The sequence below is a fragment of the Triticum urartu genome, chromosome 7A, assembly GCF_056163025.1.
Source record: "Triticum urartu cultivar PI428250 chromosome 7A, HENAU_Tu73, whole genome shotgun sequence".
NCBI classification, from domain to species: domain Eukaryota; kingdom Viridiplantae; phylum Streptophyta; class Magnoliopsida; order Poales; family Poaceae; genus Triticum; species Triticum urartu.
Genome location: NC_141879.1, coordinates 33,154,873 through 33,165,673, shown reverse-complemented (window position 1 = coordinate 33,165,673; position 10,801 = coordinate 33,154,873). Strand labels below are relative to the sequence as shown.

Below are 10,801 nucleotides of genomic sequence, written 5' to 3'. Positions count from 1 at the left end.
ACCCGGTGTCGACGAGGCCGGATATCTTAGTCCAAAGACCGACAAGTCTTTACCATGTCACGACATGGCCACATCGGCCACATATATTTTTGGAGAATATTTCAGGTTGAAGACGACGACCATCAAGAGCAACTTAATCGGAGGTTTTCTACAAGATGCATCTTGTGGATGTAATTAACCGGATCGTCTTCCGAGGCTCCGGGAACCTGAAGCTACACAGTCGCTAAACTTAGTCAGATTGCATAGAGAAACATGATGTACTTGTGTGGGAACCATTTGATGTAATTCTCCAAAAGAATTAATGAAATACAGAGTTCCCTGATCTTGTCTCTCTCTTTTATTTGTATACTATTGTATACTGGCACGCCCGCACTTTATTTTATCGCCCTTACGCATTAGGAAATACCCCTACCCGGGGGACGTTTCTTTTTCGCGAAACATTGGGTTCAATCTTGCGGTGTCCTTTTCCAGTGACAGTAGGGGCAGCAAGGCACGTATTGTATTGTTGACATCGAGGATAAAAAGATGGGGTTTATATCATATTGCTTGAGTTTATCCCTCTACATCATGTCCTCTTGCCTAATGTGTTACTCTGTTCTTATGAACTTAATACTCTAGATGCATGCTGGATAGCGGTCGTTGTGTGAAGTAATAGTAGTAGATGCAGAATCGTTTCGGTCTACTTGTCGCGGACGTGATGCCTATATACATGATCATGCCTAGATATTCTCATAACTATGCGCTTTTCTATTAATTGCTCGACAGTAATTTGTTCACACACCGTAGAATTTGCTATCTTGAGAGAAGCCACTAGTGAAACCTATGCCCCGGGTCTATCTTGCATCATATTATTTTCCTATCAACTTGCTTGTTTATTTTGCAATCTTTATTTTCCAATTTATACCATAAAAATACCAAAAATATTTATCTTATTATCTCTATCAGATCTCACTTTTGTAAGTGACCGTGAAGGGATTGACAACCCCTTTATCATGTTGGTTGCGAGGTTCTTATTTGTTTGTGCGTGTACTAGGGGACTTGTGTGTTACCTCCTACTGAATTGATACCTTGGTTCTCAAAACTGAAGGAAATATATACGCTACTGTGTTGCATCGCCCTTTCCTCTTCAAGGGAAAACCAACGCAAACTCAAGAGGTAGCAAGAAGAATTTCTTACAACTACTTGAACATTCTATACATGCTCTGCCTCTGGATTCGGAGGAGCATACGCTTGTTGCACCGGCTGCGCGGGCGGTACATGCACAAGTGAGCGCGCGGGTAGCATCATCGAACCGCTACTCGAGCATGCACCACACGACAACGGCAACCACGGGCACGCCCTTGCAGTACCGGAACACATGAGCCTTATCATCTGCACTGAACTGCTTTAGCAAGCCCCGTGCGTGATTCACGAGCAATGGCAGACACTTCAACCGGGCGGCGATCTCGCGGGCGATGGAGACCTTGGCCGGATCGGTGTCGTCCCAGTCATCGACCATGATCTCCCATCCGTTGGTCTTACCCATCGACGGCGACGATAGGCGGAAGTGGGCGGTTGGTTGGTTAGGAATTTGAGAGAGAGAGAGAGAGAGAAAGAGGAGTGGTGGAGTAGACGGGGCTATGAAATAAGGCTGTGGCAATTTGACTACTCGGCGTGTTTTACCGACAAGCGAGCCTGATATGTGGTGCCAAACTAGAGGGCGGGTTCTTTTCCAAAAACGCGAGGGGGGGTCTCCGCAAAAACGTGGGACACCAAGGCGATCTACATCGTAGATTGCACCACAATTATGTATTTTCGTGTACAAGAATCGTATTGGGGCGTTTCTCAAGCGACGGTATCAAATTGTTATGCGTCAAAGCTTGGGGCATCTCCACCCGACCCCAACGCCGACACTCAGCCTGAGCGAGAAAGCCGCGCCTATGCCGGGAACAGAAGCCACGCCGAGGCCACCCAGCCCGAGCACCGAAGGCATGCCGACGGAGGCCGGTTCTACGCCGGAGGAGCCTGCCGCTTGATGCATTCCTTTGTCTGCGCCGTGTTATTCTTTTTTGAACGCCGAACTTTCGTGCATGTTTGATCGCCGAACTGTGACACGGTAATCGCCGAATATTTGGCTTTTTTTGTCAGCAAAAAATACAAGATTGAATTTATGTGCGTCTTGAGGCCGAAACCGGGGAAGAAGGTGGGAACTGAGCCAGACGAAAAAACCGCCGACACATAGGCCAAATCGCAATCGCCGGATAGGTGGACGAAATGAGTAGTTCAAACACGGTAGCCGCGGGTTCCTCTGTTCCGGGCGGCTGCCTACATAAGCGCAGGTGCAGGCGCAGGCGCAGCTCCCCCTCCCCAACCCTCATCTCCCTCCCAATAACCCCGCCCTCCTCCGCGCTCCGTGCCCAATCCCCGCTTCCCACCGGCGACGAAACCCTCGCCTCCCATCCCCTCCCTCCCCTCCCCTCCCGCGCTCCCCGCCCTCCTGTGCTTCCGAAGGCGCCGAGACCGGCGCACAACTCGCAGCGCGGCCGAGACCGCGCGAGCCCGGCGCCGACCACAACCGCGGCGAGGAGCCGGGCGTCGCGCCGAGGAACGAGCGGCGGGCGGGCGAGCGTCGCGCCGACGAGCAAAGAAGAAGAGGTACGCCTCTTCCTCTCGGCCCTCCCCTCTCTGCCATGATCGTTTCTGCGCTCCCCCTCTCTCGGCGGCCGCAGATTCTTGCAATTTCTCGGTAGATTTCTCGGTAGGTAGTTTCGACAGGCGTTTGTTGCAATTCGAGCTGGAGCGTCAGTCAGTTCTTGCGAATCGTTTCGTTTGTCGATCGGGGGCCTTGTTGCGGTAGATTCGTTCGACGGTAGTAAGTTGGTTGATTATTGGTAGGTGCCAATCTTGCAGTTGGTTGATTCGTTCGATCGGCGGGTTGAGTTCCGATGGGTTTCACCGGCGAAGATCCGATTTCAATCGTAGTGGCTCGCTGGGAGATATGACATTGAGGACAGGATTGATTGATTAGCCTCGCTGGGTAGGGTAGAATCTTTGTTTGGTACTACGTTCTTGCAGGGAGCGTTCCTAGTTCACACCGGCAGGGCGATTGAAATTCTTGCGTTTGTTCGTCGGGGTCGGGGAAAATATTTCTGACAATGTTTTTGGTGTTTCAGGCCGGGCGCACGGCAGATGACCACGCCCCGCTGCTGCTGCGTCGTCCACAGCTTCGCCATTTCCCCCTCTTCGTCGACGACGTCCTCCTCGCCAGGGTGGCGCCATGCCTCCTCGGTCGGCTCGGCCCGACATGGAGCCGGCCGTTGAGGCGCTGCTGCGCGGCAAGCTGATCGCCCCGGGGGTGCAGTCGGCTCTGTGCTCCGGCCTGGAGCTGCCACCCGCAGTCAGGCAGATGCTCGCGGGCAAGTTTGAGACGAGCGCCGTGCAGAGCCTCGACTGCTCGGCGCTCCTCGCCTTCGCCGCCAGGGCCCAGGGCCCGGGCCGCCGGCCCTGCTTCTTCCATGACAGCCGCGACAGCGGGTGCGACTGCCCAGGCGCTCCCCAGCCTACTAGACTTCGTCGTATGCGCGTCGGCGCTGGGGGTCATCGCCCTCGCCCTCTACCTGATCTGGAGGGGGCCCAGCGGCGGCGGCGACTGAGCGCGGGCCGGCGCAAATCCTCACAGTCAGAAGTTAATTGAATCAAACTGCATAGTCCGTTGAATTTTGTACTGATTTTTTTGAAACTGGTTCAGAGTATAGAAATTCAGAGCACTTATAAATCTGAAATCTCGATTGCAAAACCTCGACTGTTATCCTCTGGAATATCGAGTGCAAAATCTTTTTCAATCGCACTGTTTGATAATTAGCTCTTTTTACTTGTCAACACAGGTATCTAAAGAGTAAATACTACTACTAAGCTATTCATGTTAGTCTGAAGATTTATACCAGGAGAGAACACGAAAGTTGTGAATTGTGATAAAGGATGTCGGATGTACTATGCCATCCACTAACCGAGAAATAAAATTATGTTGGTGTATTTGGAAACATTATTGTCTCTGAATTCGGTACTTTACTAGTGTTTATAACACTCCTATCGATGTGATGTTACACTAATGCAATCTGAGTGTTGTTCCTCCCTTCCCCACCCAGTTAGCCCAAATTGAGTTAGCTGGGATCAGATGCTTGCCCACATGATCCGGGCGGGCATAATTTTGATATGCCTGGCATTAAAGCTCCATTTTCATCCAAAATACTGATTTAAATTGACAAAGCTAATTCTCTGTTCAGTTTTCAGCTTCTGACTGTTGCAGCAAATGATACGGGCAATAGAGTTTTTTTTTTTCTACCCGTGCGCTCATACTCTGTCACTTCCAACAATTCCAAATTCTCTGCTCAATTTTTTCCTAATTTTCTCCCATCAGATCGAGGCTTAAGAGGTGTAGAATATCAAAAACAACTGACAAGATCAAGGATGTGCATCCACATATCATGGAACCAGGATCATCCTGCCTGTGGACCAATAATATATTGTGGAACTGGAATCATGATCACCACGAAAATACGGTTCCTGCACATGCACAAATTACTGAATCCGAATCATCGATAGATGCCCACAAAGGGTCTGAGTCTGAGGTGGTTTTAAGTCCCAAAGCAAAACAGTATCATGTTTGATGTGTGTTCCTTAGAGAAAAACAAAATCATTCTGGCATTCCTAGTTCTGCTAGCATACAGTAGATTTTCTACTCCAAGTTAAAGCCCAAGCATCTAAATTTACACTAATGAAAAGTGCACATTCAGAAAGACACATCCAAGAGAGCAAAAAAATCTGAACATTTACTAATTCTACACGGGAGCAAACGAAATAAAGACACAGTTTAGAGAGCAAAAAACTTAACATTTCTGAATGAACATTTGTTATGACAAGATTTACTAATTCAATCTTTAGCAAAGAATGAACATACAAATTCAGTTTTTAGCACAGACAAGATCTACTAATTCAGTCTTTAGCAAAGACTGAACATTTCTGAACCTGTGCCAATTGCTCTTAATTGGCCAAATTTCTTAACATTTCAAAAACTAACAACATGGAACATTAACATCAAATGAAAGATTGGAAACAAATGCCCTTGCCGTGCTAGGGCTCAACCGGGCTCAGTTCACTAAAAATGCTTGATTGCAGTTTATGTTGCTATTTATTCAGTGTGGGAGGAATATCACGTTTTGTATGTTTCTTTTTACAGGAGTGTAAGTGATCAAGATTATACAGGAATGTATTGTGCCGCGCTAACTGTCAGGTTAACTTTTTTATTTTCAGATGTTCATCTGCAAAAGAAAATGGAATTCTGAACCTAATGCAGCAAAAGACCATGGTTTCTGCGGGGCTTTTTCGTATCATGGACAGCGAAGCCGCCGAGATCCTCATCCACCAGCTCCTCCTCCAGGCTCCAAGCGGCTCCTCCTCAACATCCCAAGGTCCTCCTCTAGGTCCTCCTCGTGCTCATCAGCCTCGTGCCCAAGTGCTCTGCCATGGTCTAAAATTGTCTGAAATGTCTGAAATTGACTGAAATTTTTATCTTCTCTGTCTGAAATTACCCAAGGTTTACAGTAGTGGTTAACTGGACATTTGTTACAGTAAGGATTTGATCTTAGCATTGGTTACAGCAAGCTAAAATTTGATCTTAGCATTGGTTACAGTAAGGATGTTAGTAGTGATTACAGTACTGTGAGTTTGTGCTTTGTGGTACATTTCTGCATTTCTGCAGGCTCCTCGCTGGCTCCTCCATTTCTGCAGGCTCATCTTCAGGTCCATCTTTAACTTCAGACATATCTGGAGCTTCTTGTCATCAATATCTTCAAGCAAGACATCGGATTGTTATGTCAAAATGATCTGGTCTCTTTCTGTTTGTTTACCATCTTGCAGTCAGCTCTCACTGAATATTGTCACTGTTGTTAAAACTGCAAACTGAGCATGCACCCATCTCTGTAATGGATGCAGATACTACTAAATCTGGCCTGAATTTGCTGCTAGAGCTAGGACATGCTCAACACTGCCCTGTTTCAGTCTTGTTTTTGCAGAACCGAAACAATTTACTAGCACCATTTTGCATCTTGCCATTACAGTACAAATTCCCACCTGCTCCCCTGTTTCTTGGTCAAAACTGAATGTTGAATGCACTGCGAATGTTGACAGAGTTTTGGTCAAAACATTAGATGATGTGAGTCTTTTCAGCTATCCAAAGTTTTAGGCGTATTGCTTGTCCAATCAGTGTGTAAATTTTTTAGGGCTACGTGAATTAATGCTTTCAACTAATGAGATGATTATTGGAATAATTATTCTAGATCATCATCTTGTGCTCATTTTTACAATTTCTGTAGTAATTTTCATTTTGAAACTGAGAAGTGTACTGCTGATGAAACTTCAAAGGATGACTATTTTCAGCACTGAATTCAAACAACCAATAAGATGAGTATTTTCAAATAATTTAAATAAGTTCAAATTAATTCATATAGGCACACACACAATAATTCAAATAAGTTGAAAATAAGTTCAATATTTTTGTTTCCAAAAATATTGATTGTGTTAACATGAAGATAATACTTTATGTATATTTATTCTTCCAGAAATATTGATTGTTTCAAAATCGCTGAATTTTGCTCTAACTGAACTTTCAGATACACACAGCTAACTGAATTTAGCTGTCAATATCAGTCAAATCATTACACACACACACACACTGAATTTACTGAATCATGCATGATTCAGTTAACTGAGTTTACTATCAATAGCTGTTAATTGCATGATATAGTTAACTGAATTTACTGAATCAGTTTACTGAAGTTTGCACAGTTATTAAAACTGAAATGTTCAGTTAGCTGAAATTACCAAAAAAATCTGTAACCGAACAGTTTGCTCTAACTGAATTCAAATGACATCATATTTGTATTCTAGTTTGCCTTGAATTCTATTACTGAACAATTTACTGTATTTGTTTTCTAGTTTACCTTCTCCATCTAAAATGAGATCATATTTCAAATTCAAGTAATAACAGCAGACAACAAAAAAAAGCAGCAGCACACATGCACTCCATGTTTCCAATAACCAGCAGCAGCAGGTCTTGGTAAAGTATATGCAAGACAAGATAACCAACTTACAGTGAGAAACCAAGAAGAAATGAACAGATTGAAGTATACCCACATTGCATCTGGATTTAATAATCCTACCCAATGTAAGCATTTACAGGTTGATGTATCTTGAGCATTAATCCCCTGGTTTTGGATTCTGCAGACAAGCTTGGTGAAGTGCTGGTTTTTTTACTTTTACTGTTGTGTGAGTGCACATTCCTGTCGGAGATGGCAAATGAACAGCAGAATAATCATAGACTTGCTCTAAAATTGGAGGTTGCCATTGGAATGGATGTTGATGCCTCAGAGTTCTACTTAACTTCAAGGTAAAAATTGAATATGCAGTGTAAAATTCAGAATATGGAGTGGGCATTTCTAGTTTCAGAGATGATTACATGAGTTTCAGTGTAAAATTCAGAATATGACATGAGTACTGTCAAAACAAAGTTTTGACTCTGTTTCAGAGATGATTACTGAATAAATTTGTTTGCTATGCACAATTAGTTTGCAATTAGTTTCAGAGATGGTTACTGTCAAATTAATGACTCTGTTTGCACTTAGCACTTAGTTTCAGATATTATTACTGTCAAAATAAATTTGTTTGTTATGGGAGGACCCTGTGTTAGGCAGGATTTGATTGATTGTTCTCGGAATTGATTGCTTCCTCCCTTGATTAACTGGGCAGTGCGAATATCCTAATGTTAAAAAAGGCAGGATTTGATTGAGTGGGCAGGAAAATTACCCCAACTCCCGCGGCGGCGACGGGGAAGGAGCAATGGCGGCGGCCCTTGATCGGACGCGTAGTCGTCTCCAGGCGGGGAAGGAGCAACGGCAGCCAGGAACTTGCCCAACTCCCCCGCCGGAGTGGGTGCCTGCGGCGGCCGTGAGGAAGTGGCCAGGGACGCGAGCAGGGCGACGCGGAGGAGGCGCCCGTCAGCCATGGGGCCACCACCCATGGAGGTGTCGCCGGGTAGGCGCAGGTGGGCGGACAGGTGGGCAGGGGCGGTGCAGCTGGGCAGCGGTGGCGGCGGCACCGGCTGGGCCCTACTGCCGGCTTGGGGAGGAAGAAGCAGAGAGGGGGGTTGATTAGCAAGAGATTTAAAAAGCTAAGGTTCTTTTTGCAAAACTGCAATTGCACTGCGCCCGTGCCAACAATTTTGGGACGGAGGGACTCGTATACGGAGCTTACAAGTAGGGGTGGAAACGGATCGAATGCGGATCGGATAGTGCTCTTACCATTTTCATTTTCATATTTTTAAAACGAGAATCCGAATACGAATACTATCGGATATGGATGCGGCCCGGATATTATTCGAATACGGATACATATCGGATATTTTCTTGATTCGGAACGGATACGAATAATATCAACATATTGCTTAAGTAAATTAGTCGATAGCTATGTGACCTAAAATAATCAACTTGTGACATACAATAAGTCAATGATAAAATAGGTTTATGAATAAATACTATTGTAATGCATAATAATTTATAAGTTTAATCATATGAAAAGTAAAATTTAACCACTTATTTGGATTTTATGTTGGATAATTGGAATATTGGGCCTAGAATTTTAAAAATTACCTCCCATAATCTTATTCGGATACGGATATATCCACTTCCATATCCATATTTGTGTCAAAATCTCATGCCATATTTTATTTTTTATTTGTGTAATAAATTCGGATACGGATAATTTCCATTTTCATTTTGGTTTGGATGCGGACGTTTCGGATACGAATAGGCATTTTCTCGAATACGAATATCGTATATTTCAGATTATCCGCTACCACTTTCCACCCCTACTTACAAGCCTCTTCACATGGCGCATTCTGGATCTTCTGCAACTACTAGTTGCGTCTGGACTCTGGAGGCCACTACGAAGTCCAATCCTTGCCACTTAAGAGCATCTCCAGCTCCCCAGCGCATCCGGCGAATGCCTTTTTGACGTTTGCACCGACGGTTTTTTCGCCCTGGGGGCGATCGAGTCTCTAGCCGTGCCCCCAGGTTTCGGCCCCTAGGCGCACAAAAATTCAAACTTGACTTTCCCGCTGCTAAAATTGTGGGTTCGGCGATTATCATCCCACAAGTCGGCGACCATCATCCCACAAACCGGCGACCATCATGCCACAGGTCGGCCATCAAAACATAACCAAAAGTTCGGTGATCAAAAGGAAGGAATCGTAGACATGGAACACATCAAACGGCAGGCTCCTCTGCCGTGGGACTGGCCAGGATGACCGTCGGCGTGGCTTCAATGCTCGGGCTCGGCATCTGGGTGGGTGTGGCTTCAGTGCTCAGGCTCAGCGTCGGCATCGGCATCGTCGAGGGCGTAGGGGTGGTGGTCGCGTCGGTCCGGGCATCTGGTTCAAGATGAGGTCGCGCTTCACCAGGTACCACGCCTTCACCTGCTCGTCCATCGTCGACGTGTCTGCCGCCATCAAGAACGCCAAGTCGGTGTTCCTCTTCTTCGCGGCGACGTTCGTCCTGAGAAGGTCGAGCTTGACGTCCTGCTTCGTCATCAACACCGACCACTTCGCGTCGGACTTCTCCTCCCTCTTGGCAGTGATGTTCTTGGCGTCGGCGATGCACTGCCCGATTGATGATTGCAGCCGTTCGGTAGATGGTGCCGCATTGAAGCCGGAGGGGGCGGCACGCGAGGGCGCGCCATGCATGAAGGTGATCTTGGGGTTGAAGCTGCCATGCGCGTCGCCGTCGGAGTAGCTAGGCGAGGGCGCGTACCCCCATAGTGGCGGAGAGAAGTTGGCCGGCGAAGCGACGCTCTGCTGGCTCCCCCACGCGGCTTGTGGGCAGTGGCCGGGCGGAAGGTTCATCATCCCTGCGCGAGACACCTCTCCCTGCTCTGCCGCCGCCGCGTCCCTGGCCTTCTTCATGATGAGCATGTTCCGTTGGTCGGCGGTGACCGCCTCCGTCCCGGCGATCTACGTCGGCCTTCCACTCGGCGTTCGACATGCTGGGGGGCCTTGCCATCGGCTTCCTTTGCCTTGGCTGGACGGCGCCATCAGTGGCTAGGCGAGGGGCCGCATATTTCTTCGGCGGCATTGCGGGCGGATCTGGGGAAGAATGGAGGGAACAGCGGGGGGAGAAGGGAGGGACAAGGGGGAAATGGAGGGAAAGGGAAAGAAAACGGCGGGAAATCGGCCGGTGTCGCCGACGGCGCGGGCCCAGATGCCTTTTCGCTTCAGCCGGCGCCCCTCGACGCGCTGGGTTTGGCTTGGGTTCGTCGGCTGTTATTTCAGTCCAAACCGGTGATAAACAATGATCTGGCAGCATGACTGTGCCGATTTTTCGCCACCGACGCTAAAAAAGACGCTCAGGGGAGCCTGTTGGAGGTACGAGTGGAGATCCTCTAACTCTTGATTCGATTTCGTAGCACTTCAGATGCCAGCGTGCCCATACTCCAAATACAGGTACAGTGTCATTTTCTGGTCACTTCCCTTCTTCCTCCAAGCCTGGCTCGTACGTGGTCGCCAGCACGCCCTTCAGAAGCAGGTGACCGATCGAAGCACAATCTCGAGCAACCAGTGTCTTTGCTCCTAGTATGCCACACGCCGCACCGTTTGGTTACAGTCTTGATCCTGTGGGGAGATTCGTGCAGGCATTGTGGTTTGGAACATTGCAACCATGATTGGGATTCCAGCAGATGACCTGTAGATTTACACGATAGTACACGAAGAGGCAGA

General features: G+C 47.3%; 1 pseudogene; it reads left to right on the top strand.

Moving 5' to 3' along the window:
- The first annotated feature begins 2,253 nt into the window (after window positions 1–2,253).
- On the top strand, window positions 2,254–3,752 carry LOC147957350 (uncharacterized; annotated as a pseudogene).
- Window positions 3,753–10,801: the final 7,049 nt, after the last annotated feature.